This window comes from Lissotriton vulgaris, chromosome 3_1 (assembly GCF_964263255.1).
Source record: "Lissotriton vulgaris chromosome 3_1, aLisVul1.2, whole genome shotgun sequence".
NCBI lineage: Eukaryota > Metazoa > Chordata > Amphibia > Caudata > Salamandridae > Lissotriton > Lissotriton vulgaris.
The window spans coordinates 2,064,828,930-2,064,841,577 of NC_141689.1; positions in this window are offsets into that span (position 1 = coordinate 2,064,828,930).

The window sequence follows — 12,648 nt, forward strand, 5'->3', positions numbered from 1 at the left end:
CCCCTCAATACAAAGAATTTCTGTTTTGTCTGCGTTGAATTGCAGAAAGTTATTCCTCAGCCAGTATACCACATTCTGCATGCAGACATGGAAGTTCTTCACTGTAGATGACTGTTCTCCCTTACGCAAAATGGAAGATCCCTGGAGGAAATCACATGCACTTCCACTCTTAACACATTCACTCTAAGGGCTCTATATTGCACCTATGGACCAGAAAAACTGTCCAATACTACTTATCATTGGCATGCAGATCTAAATTGAAATTTAAATCCCAAGCTGAAATGTAATGCTTACACTGTTTTATTTAAAAAGAGTTTTCTCCTCTCCTGTATCAATTAAAAATCTCGGAATTGCTCCTAAGATGTACACAAAAGCAATACATACATACAAAATCACAATTTACACATTGCAATATCTTTTATCAACCAAGGGCCAGAATCAAGCATCCTAGGACCGGTTTCTGGCTATCAGCCGTCTTCAGCCAGGATAGCTTGACTACAGTGGTGTAGAGAGGAATGGACTCACGTCTGAGCATACCCATCCCACTCGGGGTGACAAATGCAAAAACCAACAGTTGATGGACAGAATGCAGAACAATGTCATACATTCACCCCAGTACAGAGATCTGGGCCTAAATCCATCGTTTTTTTGCACTCCACACCACCCCAGTTCAGACATGGCCATATGCAAATCAGTCTGACCCTGTGCCTAATAGGAACAGTCCAGCCTGAACTGCCAAGCCATGCCTTCCCTGGACAGGAAACAAGCCACTGAGGACCGGTTTCTGGCATTCCAGCCGTCTTCAGCATGGCTTGATTGAATCCAGTGATGTGGAGAGCATGGGACTCACATCTGAGCATACCCATCCCACTCGGGGTGACAAATGCAAAAACCACAGTTGATGGACAGAATGCAGAACAATGTCATACATTTCCCCCAGTACAGAGATCTGGGTCTAAATCGCCATGTCTGAACTGGGGTGGCAGAGTGGGCTAAAGAATGGTGATGGATTAAACCCAGATCTTTTTACTGGCTGTGAGTGTTTGATTGATTCAGATGCTCCGTCCATCACCACCCCCTTTTGTTCCGCTTTCGGCCAGCTGTCTTCAGCCCAGCTTGCTTGAATCCAGTGGTGTGGAGAGCATGGGACTCAGGTCTGAGCATACCCATCCCACTCGGGGTGACAAATGCATAAACCACAGTTGATGGACAGAATGCAGAACAATATCATACATTCACCCCAGTACAGAGATCTGGGCCTAAATCCATCGTTTTTTTGCACTCCACACCACCCCAGTTCAGACATGGCCATATGCAAATCAGTCTGACCCTGTGCCTAATAGGAACAGTCCAGCCTGAACTGCCAAGCCATGCCTTCCCTGGACAGGAAACAAGCTACTGAGGACCGGTTTCTGGCATTCCAGCCGTCTTCAGCATGGCTTGATTGAATCCAGTGATGTGGAGAGCATGGGACTCACGTCTGAGCATAACCATCCCACTCGGGGTGACAAATGCAAAAACCACAGTTGATGGACAGAATGCAGAACAATGTCATACATTTCCCCCAGTACAGAGATCTGGGCCTAAATCGCCATGTCTGAACTGGGGTGGCAGAGTGGGCTAAAGAACGGTGATGGATTAAACCCAGATCTTTTTACTGGCTGTGAGTGTTTGATTGATTCAGATGCTCCGTCCATCACCAGCCCCTTTTGTACCGCTTTTGGCCACCATAAGTGTGGCAGGGTATGCTCAGACGTGAGTCCCTTGCTCACTTTGCCACTGGATTCAAGCAAGCCGGGCTGAAGACGGCTGGAATGCCAGAAACCGGTCTTCGGAAGCTTGTTTCCGGTCCAGGGAAGACAAGGCTTGGCAGTTCGGGCTGGACTGTTCACATGAGGCACAGGGTCAGACTGATTTGCAAATAGCCATGTCTGAACTGGGGTGGCAGAGTGCGCTAAAGAACGGTGATGGATTAAACCCAGATCTTTTGACTGGCTGTTAGTGTTTGATTGATTCAGATGCTCCGACCATCACCAACCCCTTTTGTTCTGCTTTTGGCCGCCATAAGTGTGGCCGGGTATGCTCAGACGTGAGTCCCTTGCTCACTTTGCCACTGGATTCAAGCAAGCCGGGCTGAAGACGGCTGGAATGCCAGAAACCGGTCCTCAGAAGCTTGCTTCCGGTCCAGGGAAGACATGGCTTGGCAGTTCGGGCAGGACTGTGCCCATGAGGCACAGGGTCAGACTGATTTGCATATAGCCATGTCTGAACTGGGGTGGCGAAGTGGGCTAAAGAACGGTGATGGATTAAACCCAGATCTTTTGACTGGCTGTGAGTGTTTGATTTATTCAGATGCTCCGTCCATCACCACCCCCTTTTGTACCGCTTTTGTCTGCCATAAGTGTGGCAGGGTATGCTCAGACGTGAGTCCCTTGCTCACTTTGCCACTGGATTCAAGCAAGCAGGGCTGAAGACAGCTGAAATGCCAGAAACCGGTCCTCAGAAGCTTGTTTCCGGTCCAGGGAAGACATGGCTTGGCAGTTCGGGCTGGACTGTTCCCATGAGGCACAGGGTCAGACTGATTTGCATATAGCCATGTCTGAACTGGGGTGGCAGAGTGGGTTAAAGAACGGTGATGGATCAAACCCAGATCTTTTGACTGGCTGTGAGTGTTTGATTGATTCAGATGCTCCATACATCACAACCCCCTTTTGCACCGCTTTTGGCCGCCATAAGTGTGGCAGGGTATGCTCAGACGTGAGTCCCTTGCTCACTTTGCCACTGGATTCAAGCAAGCCGGGATAAAGACGGTTGGAATGCCTGAAACCGGTCCTCGGAAGCTTGTTTCCGGTCCGGGGAAGACATGTCTTAGCAGTTCTGGCTGGACTGTTCCCATGAGGCACAGGGACAGACTGGTTTGCATATAGCACATTTCTGAACTGGGGTGGCAGAGTGGGCTAAAGAACTGTGATGGATTAAACCCAGATCTTTTGACTGGCTGTGAGTGTTTGATTGATTCAGATGCTCCGTTCATCACCACCCCCTTTTGTTCCGCTTTTGGCCGCCATAAGTGTGGCAGGGTATGCTCAGACGTGAGTCCCTTGCTCACTTTGCCACTGGATTCAAGCAAGCCGGGCTGAAGACGGCTGGAATGCCAGAAACCGGTCCTCGAAAGCTTGTTTCCGGTCCAGGGAAGACATGGCTTGGCAGTTCGGGCTGGACTGTTCCTATGAGGCACAGGGTCAGACTGATTTGATTATTGCCATGTCTGAACTGGGTTGGCAGAGTCGGCTAAAGAACGGTGATGGATAAACCCATATCTTTTGACTGGCTGTGAGTGTTTGATTGATTCAGATGCTCCGTCCATCACCACCCCCTTTTGTACCGCTTTTGGCCGCCATAAGTGTGGCAGGGTATGCTCAGACGTGAGTCCCTTGCACACATTGCCACTGAATTCAAGCAAGCCAGGCTGATGACGGCTGGAATGTCAGAAACCGGTCCTCGGAAGCTTGTTTCCGGTCCAGGGAAGACATGGCTTGGCAGTTCGGGCTGGACTGTTCCCATGAGGCACAGGGTCAGACTGATTTGCATATCGCCATGTCTGAACTGGGGTGGCAGAGTGGGCTAAAGAAAGGTGATGGATTAAACCCAGATATTTTAACTGGCTGTGAGTGTTTGATTGATTCAGATGCTCCGTCCATCACCACCCCCTTTTGTACCGCTTTTGGCCACCATAAGTGTGGCAGGGTATTCTCAGACGTGAGTCCCTTGCTCACTTTGCCACTGGATTCAAGCAAGCCGGGCTGAAGACGGCTGGAATGCCAGAAACCGGTCCTCTGAAGCTTGTTTCCGGTCCAGGGAAGACATGGCTTGGCAGTTCGGGCTGGACTGTTCCCATGAGGCACAGGGTCAGACTGATTTGCATATAGCCATTTCTGAACTGGGGTGGCAGAGTGAGCTAAAGAACGGTGATGGATTAAACCCAGATCTTTTGACTGGATGTGAGTGTTTGATTGAGTCAGAGGCTAAGTCCATCACCACCCCCTTTTGTACCGCTTTTGGCCGCCATATGTGTGGCAGGGCATGCTCAGACGTGAGTCCCTTGCTCACTTTGCCACTGGATTCAAGCAAGCCGGGCTGAAGACGGCTGGAATGCCAGAAACCGGTCCTCTGAAGCTTGTTTCCGGTCCAGGAAAGACATGGCTTGGCAGTTCGGGCTGGACTGTTCCCATGAGGCACAGGGTCAGACTGATTTGCATATAGCCATGTCTGAACTGGGGTGGCAGAGTGGGCTAAAGAACGGTGATGGATTAAACCCAGATCTTTTGACTGGCTGTGAGTGTTTGATTGATTCAGATGCTCCGTCCATCACCACCCCCTTTTGTACCGAGTGAACTAAAGGGGTTAGAAAGTCCCTCAGTATAGTTGGTAAACTGCTGAGACTAGATGTAAATCCTGTGACTCTCCAAATGGAGATTACGGGGAAGGTTCTGAGGGAGGTAGGATATGAGGTATCCCGAGCTGAGGACCAAGTTTACCTGGCGACATAAAAGTCGGTACAGTTTATGGCCCAGGCCTGGCAAAAAGATATACATTTTCCTTATATTGATAGATTACCGAATAGATGGCTGAGGAGAGAAGTTCTAAGATTAAGATTGGATTGAATCCCTATTATGGTAATATTAGAGTAAAATCGGAGATGATAGATAGCATTGGAAACTGTAAGTGTATAGTGGGAACCTCATGTGATATGATGCATATCTTATTAGACTGTTCAAAGCTTTTAGAACTTCGAAAAGAGATCTTATGTCCAATTTTTAAAAAATATGGTGTACATAATAGTCTTGCTGCAAGTGTCCTCAGTGGCGGCTGGTGACATTTCAAAGTGGTGAGGCGTAAAAAGTAAATCATACTGCACCGTAGCGAGCGAGCGTAGCGAGCGAGCCCGAACCCCCTAAGGAGGGTTCGGGGGGATTTCCCCCCGAGAAAATTTTCAAAAAATAGTGGAAAAATGGTGCATTTTCAAGCAAATTTTAGAAAGCAGGAAGGTTAATAAAGCAATTGTGAAAGTGCAGGTATTACATTATTAAAGAGATGTCATATAACATAGGTAGCTGCTTATTCAGTATAACCACAGAGCTTCATAACAGACTTCAAGATACAATGTTGAGAACCTCACAGATTGTTTTTATTTAAACTGCAAACAACAAAACAAACAACTTTTTTTTATTTAAACTGCAAACTACAAAACAACCAACCAACCAACAGGTCACAAACTAGCACCATTCAACATGTTTACTTTTTGTATCTAAATTCAGCACGTCTGTCTTTAAGCGCAGCAAATTTTTCAATTACTTGGATGTTAAAGTCAGCAATATTTTGAACAAGCTTGCTCTCTACAGAGAGCATTGCCAACGCATTGAGTCATTCGTAGCATGGTGTTCCTCAGGAATGTCTTAATCCTCTTTAAGGTGGAAAAAGATCGTTCTGCCTCTGAGGTTGTCATTGGAGTGATAATGACTATTTTTAGTAAAGCTACTGTCTCTGTAAATATCTTTTCCATATTAAGTTCATGTATTAAAGACAGCAAAGACCTGGCATCTTTGGCCTTCTGGTACACAGGCATTGAGTACATTACTGTCAACTCAGTTTTCAGGTCCTCTTGGTTGAGCATCGGATAAGCTTCCACAGCCTCATGCAGAGCATGCTCAGGGAAGGATTCATTATATTTTTCAAAGTATTTACTTTCCAATAATGCGGCACTCCCCAAATGTTTTGTGAAAGCAAAACGCTCTTGTGCATGCACAATTACAATGTCACATATCTCTTTTGCACTTCGGACCAGAGTGGTGATGTTTTTCCTGTGGTTTGAAAAAGTTGAAGCCGCTGGCAGTTGGCTGTCTAAATTGTCAACCTCATCTCTCACTTTGTTTATGCTTGCGACAAAGTCAGTGGTATATCTTTTCACAGAGACAGTATCTATGTCTCGTCCTTGTAACGGATTGTATAAAGTCTCGACATTTGACATTATCTTTTCAAATAAAAACAGAAAGAACTGAAACTATCTTTTAGTGTTCGAGCAAAGCCACGGGCTTCACTGTGACTTTTGAAATCAAAGGTTTCATTGGCTTCTATGGCTTCAAAACATTTCATAAGGTCCTCCCTATATTGAAATATTAGTTGGACTGTACGTATGTTATAGTTCCAACGAGTTGAGGCTCCCCTCGGAACCCTTTTGTCCACAATCTCCTGAAGTGCTTCCATTCTTTTTGGGGAACGTGAGAAGAATGCTGCCATGCCTCCTACATCCTGAAAGAAAATTTGTGTCTCGGAGATCTTTGATACTGCCTGTTTCATAATAAGATTAAGTTGGTGGGCGTGACAGTGCACATAATGAGCATGCGGGTAGACATCTCTAATTCTTTTCTGTACGCCACCATGGCTTCCACTCATTACGGATGCACCTATTTACAGCATTTTGTGATCTGCATCAGGTACATGATTTTTGCAGCAGGCACATCAACCTTCCGTGCTAACTTTCCATGAGTCAAAATTTCCATTAGACAAAACTCTGACCTCTCTCTAGGAAAAACATTAACAATGTCCTTGGTGCAACAGCAAGTGTTGCATGGCTAAACATTTATAAGGTCCCAAAGGCGCAACCTGTAGGCTATGCCAATGATTGTTCTGTTGTTTACACTGGCATTCCAGTGCAAAAGGAAGACTCACGACATTGGGACTTATTCCTATAGTAATCTGTTCTCAATCTCACAATGCCAAAATTAAGGCGTTAATGCTGGATCATTTTTAATGGCGCTGCCCTTACTTTAATAGAGCTGTGAGCGTCCCACTGGGGTCCCACTGTGACTGTCTGCCTGTGTGTTTATTTTGGTGTTTGTGTGAGTGTTGTATGAGTGTGTGTGTACCTGTGACTGGAGTCCCTGAGCCTGGGGCACTCATGGTTTAGCCACCTGCCCACCACTGCAGGGGGTTTGGAGAGGAGAGTTTGCATTGGGAGGATGTAAATGTAAATGTAAATGTCATGGTACTTATAGAGCGCACTGTCACCAGACGGTCACCTTGCGGTGTCGCCTATGGGGCTTCCTGGCGCTGATACTCATACCGCTGTGGAACCCCTCCTGGCTTTCCCTGTGAAGTGTCCACTCCTGGGCACCCCCAGGGTGAAGCCAGGCATCCTTAGCGCTGTTGGGGCCGGTGTGGAGGCTAAGCAAGCTATTGCCCAGAGTTGCAGCGTGGGGCCCGTGATTAGAATAGGCACCGAGGCGAGAATTAACAGGTCCGGGGAAATTTAGCCCGAGACCCCGCAAAGGCAGGAATCGAACCCTGGCCCCTGGCCAGAACTCTGCATCAGGGTCTGCCGCTCTAACCATTGAGCCACACACCTCCTCCAGGATGTACCTGACCTCCCCCCCAGACCACCATCACCATCGTCTCTAAGGGGAGCATTGTGGCATATCATAAGTGTTTAGAAGGAACTTTTATGAGGGCACGGTTACCCATGGGTCCAGCAGGCAGGTCTGCGTGGGGCTTGCTTTTGTGACTGGTGGCCTGCTTCTATACTCCTGTTGATTTGTGTTTACACAACCACACCCAGGGTATGCTGTCAGGGTCTTGGCACGGGCCAGGGCGCCCTTGCAGAACAGGAGACGGGGTGTTGGCATAGCCAGCGCGGGCGGCATGCTGTCCACCACGTAGCCACTTCCGACTGACAAGCATGAGGAAAAATGTCATCTGTGGAATCTCAGAGTTCACTTAGGATCTTGTAAAATAATTTACATTGTGGCGGCTGCACTCCCTCTAGGAGCCTCTACTGGCTTTTATGAATCCCAAGAGTTCCCAAAACCCATCATACTTTATTTAGACCACTTAATGTTCAGACAGTAAATTACAAAGCTTCAGGCGTGATAAATGACACAGGGGTGGCACAAGGCACGTGTGAGGGACGGGTACAGGAGGGAATATATGTTGGGGTAGTCCAGTGAGACAGGAGAGGTTCAGGGGTGCAGGGTAGACTTTCAGACAGTAGAAAAGATGCCCCAGGCGGGAGGGTACGAGAGTGAGTGAAGGGAGAGATTAAGGGAAGTGACGTCATGTATAAAGGGCACTGCTGCTGATCGACTCCCAGCCGCTAAAACTGCTGAGAACTTCTGAACAGTTACTTACAGGCCACAGATCTAGCAGAATAGAATTCTTTTTTTCTTAAAAATGCTGTGATTTTATATCTGTTTGCTTCATGAAGCATGTTACATATCTCGCGCACGAGCAAAGCGACAGAGTGGACCTAACAACACCTGCATAAATGTGGCACCACCTTTAATGTAACTTGTATTTTAACAGGACAGAGAGACCTGGATGTGTGATCCCGGTGTATGCGTGCACACAATATAACAAAGATAGTAAGATACTAACACAAGCACATCCGTGTAGATCATGAGAGTGAGAATGGCATGTTATGAATCCCGCGCATGAACATTAAGAAAACCATCGTCATTAGAAGAGGGGTTTTAATCTTAGCGCACGCTCCCCAATGAGAGTAAAAAATTACATGGCACTCGCCCGGGATATTTCAAAAAGTATATAGAGCACTTTGTGAATAAAACTAGAGTACTTGAGAGTGACTCGATTTGCCCAACAGCAATTTTACAAGAAGGGTAATGAGTGAACATGCATCCGACTTCTTAGGGAGTTGAATCTTGGCATCAGATATTGGTTGAACATCTTGTGATTCTGGGCCCATCACTTAATCTCACAGTGCCTAAACAAATATGTATATGAAATGTATGTGTGTAATCCACACTTGATGTACTCAATATTTTTAATTGTCTCCCTCGACCCCGCCATATAACGTAGAGTGCCCTGTTGCATCTGGGTCGGATTTTGCTATATAAAAAACAAATAATAAAAATAATTTCCTTTCTTAGTTATTAATTCCAGTTGTCTATGTCTACCTACTCAATGAAATATGTTTTACTCATAGATGAGCCAATCGACCTTTTTTGGGTTTCAAGGTAATTTAAACATCCGTTTCATAAAACATTTCCACAGTTTCTCAAATCTTGGACGCATTATTTTGTTCATTCATTCATGTTCATATTTACTATAGTTGTTTAAAGACCTATTGGGAGACATATGACCCAAAAGACAGAAGTGACATAGCTGGACGAAAACCAGAATCTGCAGAACATAATTAAAAGACCTACAAAAACAGTTATTAATCAGTTGCAAAAATATATTAAAAATCAATTCAATGTAAATATGCCAAAAGTGCTGTGTCTCAGAATGCATAATACCATCATGCAGACATATTCTTCTATCTTTCCTGTTATTAACTAAGTGCAAACAATAAGCACGTTTCAGTTCTCTAAATCTCTCCTCATTTGCCCTTTCTGACGATCTCTGTTCATTTTAGGAACACATCACATCACTACGCGACTGTAGTAAGGAAACTAATGTCAGGTTCCTCCTGTGCTATTGCAGGCTTCCATGGAAGTATTACGTTTGATATAATACAATGTGATTTGTTTAGTGTCTTTAACGACGACGTTATTCCTTGTGGCACAATCTGTACTCTCAAAGACCTGTTTTTTTCGTTTCTTGTAGCTCTATACTAGGTTTGTTAGCGCTGCGTTACACACCATGCCAGTCGACAAACCAGCAACCAGTTTAACTTACGCGGACGTGCTGACTCACTCAGTCTCAGTGCACTCACTGGCACTGACCCACCCCTGTTAAAGCCTTGGCCAAGAGAATGTTGCCTTTTGCAACTTATGGTTCTGCTTCTAACTTTGTACATATTAGGATCAGAAATACTGACCAACATGCATAGCACTTTCAGTTAAAGACCACGACTGAAGGGACCACACTTAGAATGGGCAGGTAGGTGAAATAATGAGTATGGCTTACAGACTCGCACACTTTACCGACTAGTCACGCACAGACCTTTGCAACCAGTGCATTCACTCACTGGCTTATCTTGGAAACCAAAAAGCCATACGATTTAAGGAGCCGTGTGAAACAATAATACAGCGCACTCTACGGCACACTCCTCTAGCAACATGATCACAGAGCACAGGAATTAGTGGGAGGGAGTACATAAAAGTACGGAAAAATACCAGATCATCGTCAAATGCAAGTCTTAAAACATTTGATCATGCGGATACATTTTATTTGATTAAATTATTTGTAGAATATGCAGCAAAATAATACTTCTCTGTGTGTTTTAATTGTATTCAGCTCATTGGAAATTATACATATCTAAAGGATCAAAAGCTAAAGGAACCTTTCTGTGACGTCCTCCACACAGATCCCTGCAGCAGGGGCATTAGTGCACCGAGCTAAGGTACAGCCTTGGGCACAGTCTTCGGTATTAATGCACACTTAGTGTCTGCACTCTGCATAATGCACACAAAAGCAAAGCGCAAGTCCAGGCAGCAGTCCTAGCCTGCAGCACGCCACACACACAAGTTGACCTGTTACGAATCCCGGGCATGAACAATAAGAAAACCATCGTCATTAGAAGAGCGGGGTTTTATAATTATTCTTAGCGCACGCTCCCCAATGAGAGTAAAACATTACATGGCACTCGCCCGGCATATTTTAAAAAAAGCATATGGAGATAGAGCACCTTGTGAATAAAACTACTAGAGTACTTGAGACTCGATTTTTCCAACAGCAATTGTACAAGAAGAAGGGTAATGAGTCATAGAGTCAGTGGAGTGGACATGCATCCGACTTCTTCTTACTAGGTTCCGTTAGCGCTGCGTTACACACTACACACACGACACACCATGATGAAATCATTGGTCGACAAACTAAACCAGCAACCAGTTGAACTTACGGACGCGCCGGTCGTGCTGTGACTCACTCAGTTTCAGTGTGCACACCACTACTGGTACACACTAGTGTCTGCAGTGCACTCTCTGCACACAAAGCAAAGCCGCAGCGCAGCCAGGTCCAGGCAGGCGGTCCTAGGCTGCAGCACGCCACCACACAACGACGGACTCACTGCTGCTGGTCACGGCGAGTCACGAAGATGAGTAGCCACTAGACTGACTCTCAGACTCTATGCCATTGCCTCATCCGTAACCTCAACTACTACAAGTTCTACATTCAGTTTCACACACACTTACTCAGTTGTTTCTTGTTGTTGACTAGACTGTGTGGCACTGGCAGCACTGGTGTGCCACGCTCTGTTACGTCCCCACAGCGTACGGAAATGGCCAATCACAAACAACATGGCTGGATATAGCCATATATGATTGGCCATACTGTGCGGCCCTCAGCAGAGCAGCCAACACCCACGCGCGGCCCCATCCTGCTGCAGCAGCCACTCCTGGCGCAGTGTTAACAGCGCCACTGCGCCAGGATTGGCTAAAGAGCAGCATACTATCTGCCCTACATGAGCCCGGGGCCCCGGATTCTGCCTATGTCTATGAGTGCAAGAGGGGGAGGGGGGGTAGGGAGGGGTGCACTGTCCGCATGCGCGGGAAAGTCTAAATATTGAAGACTCCGGGATTTAACATGCGTAGTCACTGCCTGCTGCCTGTCTGTACTAGCTGCCTGTCACTCTATGCCGCAGCCCCGCCCCCCCACGGCCCACTTCCTTATGGATGCCCGATTCAGTCGGGCTGGTCCTGAAACGGTAGCGCGCAGTGCTCGGGTGCCTGAGCCAGTGCGCTCGGCTAAGATTTATTTTAAAATAAGTTATTATTGATTGGTTGGCAGTGCGGTCGTCCATGGCTAGTGGGGCAACGCCCCAACGCCCCCAATGGACGCACCGCCACTGAGTGTCCTCCTAATAGAAATGCTCTCCTTAGATATTGTTTGTGCATTGGGGAGATTCATGCAAAAAGTTAAACGAACTATGAATTGCGATTAGCCCAAGCCATGTGTGATCCATTTTAATGAGTTATAAGTTTTATACGGTGTTAATGTTTTTATGTCACATTGATCTGTTTTTAGAATGTTTTATCTGTTTAAGGACAATGGTCCGAATAAACCTTGAATTTGAACTGAACTGAACTGAAAGGTAAATCTGGCTACATTGTAGATATCCAAAATTTGTCTCCGAGAGGTACCAGAGGTGGAGGTAAATCCTTCCTTAGATGAGCTCCTAGGCAAAAGGCAGCCTCAACATCCCCTGATTGTTAGGGGTGATTTTAATGTAACTTTTGAAATCAATCTGTACTAGCCAATAATATTACATCAGGGGACTGGCAGAAAGACTTTGGTACCCTCTACTCTACTATCACTAAAGGGTGTCTCTCTTTGATTTACTGCCAAATCCTTCAAGGGTTGTTTTTACCAAGGGGGGAATGGAAACCTCAATTGAATCCATTGTACCCGCCAAAGCTCCGGGACCGGATGGAATTTCTGGAGATTTGTTTCAGCACGACAAAAGAAACTGGTTAAATTACATGTTCTCACTTTTTATTGCTATTGCATGGGCTGCTCGACCCCCAGATTCATAGAAGGGAGCTGAGTGTAGGAGAGTAGGGTCTGCTATCCTATGGTCACCCCAAATTTTTGCTTTTTGCTTCACTGGTTTATGACTTAATGTGGCTGTGGGCCTGCTAATCAGACCCACAGCCTGCTGTTCTCTCTCTAAATTACTGCCAATGCACTTTA